The sequence below is a fragment of the Papaver somniferum genome, chromosome 8 (assembly GCF_003573695.1).
Source record: "Papaver somniferum cultivar HN1 chromosome 8, ASM357369v1, whole genome shotgun sequence".
NCBI lineage: Eukaryota > Viridiplantae > Streptophyta > Magnoliopsida > Ranunculales > Papaveraceae > Papaver > Papaver somniferum.
Window position 1 is genome coordinate 115155915 of NC_039365.1, and position 2576 is coordinate 115158490.

Sequence of the window (2576 nt, forward strand, 5' to 3'; positions counted from 1 at the left end):
TAAAGTTGATTCAGTGGAGAATCATTGAATAGAATGAATTAGGGTTCTTGAGTCGATTTGGGAGATTATGTGGAATTGTTGTTGTTTATGGGTTTCTTATAGATATTGAAGTAAGGGATGGTTATTAATTTGGTGTTATGAGGATGTTCCGAAGATGAATCGATGAATTATAGGGTTTCTGTTCTTTCCCAAACTAAGAACTAGGGTTTCATAAGAAGTTCAAGGAAGAATACGAAGATGGAATTGATGTATAGAAGGATGATTAGGGATGGGTTTAGTTTGAATTAGAGTTTGAAGTTGAAGAATAGCTTGGAATTTGTAGTTAGGGTTTGATGATGTTTAGTGAGGATTTGGGAATTAAATTAAGGTTTAGCTGATAACTGATAATGATGGATGAACTGGATTGAAGCAAGGTGAAGAGGAATTTGATTTCAATTGCTTCAACAAGATTAATTTGAGATTGAGATGAAATGGATGGATGTGGATATACAGAGAGTTGTGCTTATTGTGATTAATTAAACAAGAGAATGGTGTTGGTGATCTGTAGTATTGTTGTTAGTATTTAGTTGTTGAGTGTTGCGGGGATTGAAGTTCTGATGTATGGTTGATTGAGGTGTTAAGAACTGTACATGGGAAATAAAAATTGGAAAGGGTGTTGATGTTGCAATTGTAGATGATTATTTAAGTTACAGTTGCAGTTTAAACTGATCTTGGTGGTGTTGTAATGCAGAGAGGTAGTCTGGAATGTAGAAGTTGTTATCTGTTGTGAAATTGAATTGTGGAACTGTTGTAGGTGCAATGGTTGGGTTGCTGGTACAAGATGTGGTTGGTTAATTTGTGGGCATATGTTGAATTACAGATATAACTAATGGTAGTTAATGGATGTGAACTGAATCTAGTGGACTGAATGGTTGGTTTAACTGAAGCAATAAGCATTTTGCCTGAATTGGTAGATGCTGGAATTGTGATAGCGGAACTGAAGAGGTCATGGTGGTGAATGAGATGAACTGAAGTTAATGTGGGTATGGATTTGGTTGTGATAGACACTAGACTAGTGTGTAGAATGGTGACTAGGTGGATTAGTATTGTAGCAAAATATAGAAAGAGTGTTCTTAAAGCTGCAATTGCGAGGTAGGCTGTTATCTTTGTAATTCAATTTGAAGTTTATTTGAATGATTCAATTGATGTATTATCAGTTTTAAATTGGAACTTGAGTTAGAGTTGTAGAGTTAAGAGTTTTGGTGTTGCACAATGATTGTGCATTAGCTTTCTTTGGCCTGTACAAGAGTTGTGGCCTTGTTCCATTATGCCTAGTCAGGATCTGACTCTAGCTGACTTAGTCCATCTGACTGAGTTGAATCGTATTGACCCACTGAGTTACCTGTCTTGACCCGAGTTGACTCAGTTGACCGATTTAGACTTAACCGTTGGACCAGGACTTGACCTTGACTGGACGTTTACCGTTAATTGAAGCTTTGACTGTTAGTTGACACTGTTGGATTGGGTTTTAGATTATTGGGCCGAGTTTAGTGAATTTGGGCTTAGGGTTAGTTTTACTAGTTCGATGATTTGGACCTCTTATGGTCTGAATTAGCTTTCGGTTTCTTCTACAAAGTTGTAGATACTTATAAGACCTATCTAATGGACTATATAACCAACCTAATTCAATTAGTAAATCTTAGATATGCTAAAGATAGATAAATAAAAGATGTAGAACCTTAAATAGGTCTAGAATCACTAGAAAGACTTATATGATTCTTGTGTGAGACTTTTGGCTAGATTCTTAGACTTCTTGTGTGATTAACAGTTAGTCTATATTAACAACGATCGATTCAAAGGATGAACCAGAAGATCGTGGATCTCGAGGTAGGCGTGGCTTGTCATCAAAAGAGGTGGGAATACATTTGACTCTTTTGTAACCATTGTTGTTTCTTTTACAAAAGTTTATATTTAACAAACCATGCATTGTCTGTCTATGCATTCCATGATTTATTTAAATTGCTTTATGATAATTTTGTTGATTCTTTGAATCTTTCCATGAAATGGAAAGCACTTGTAAGGTATGTCATTATGAATTGTTATGCGAATTGAGAATTTCCATATGTGGTATATAGGGTACGCTCCTTCACATTTATATTTACATGAATTCAGCTTTTATGCTTATATCGGTCGACAGTTTGCGAGTTCGGAATTGTCGACATCCATATTTACGATTAGGTGTGGATTTGCGAGTTCGGAATTGCACAACCGTAGCATACATTGTTTGAAGAATGAGTTTGTCCATATACATGTTTGTTTACTTATGTGAGGATATGCTCTTTCACATTTATATCTACATGAATTCATCTTTTATGCTTATATCGGTCGACAGTTTGTGAGTTCGGAATTGTCGACATCCATATTTACGATTAGGTGTGGATTTGCGAGTTCGGAATTGCACAACCATAGTATACATTGTTTGAAGAAAGAGCTTGCCCATATTCGTGTTTGTGTATCTCAGTGACTTGGTCACTATTTAATGTCTGGGAAAAACATTATTGTTTTTCTTAATCTTGTTTATGATTACTTAGAAGTTA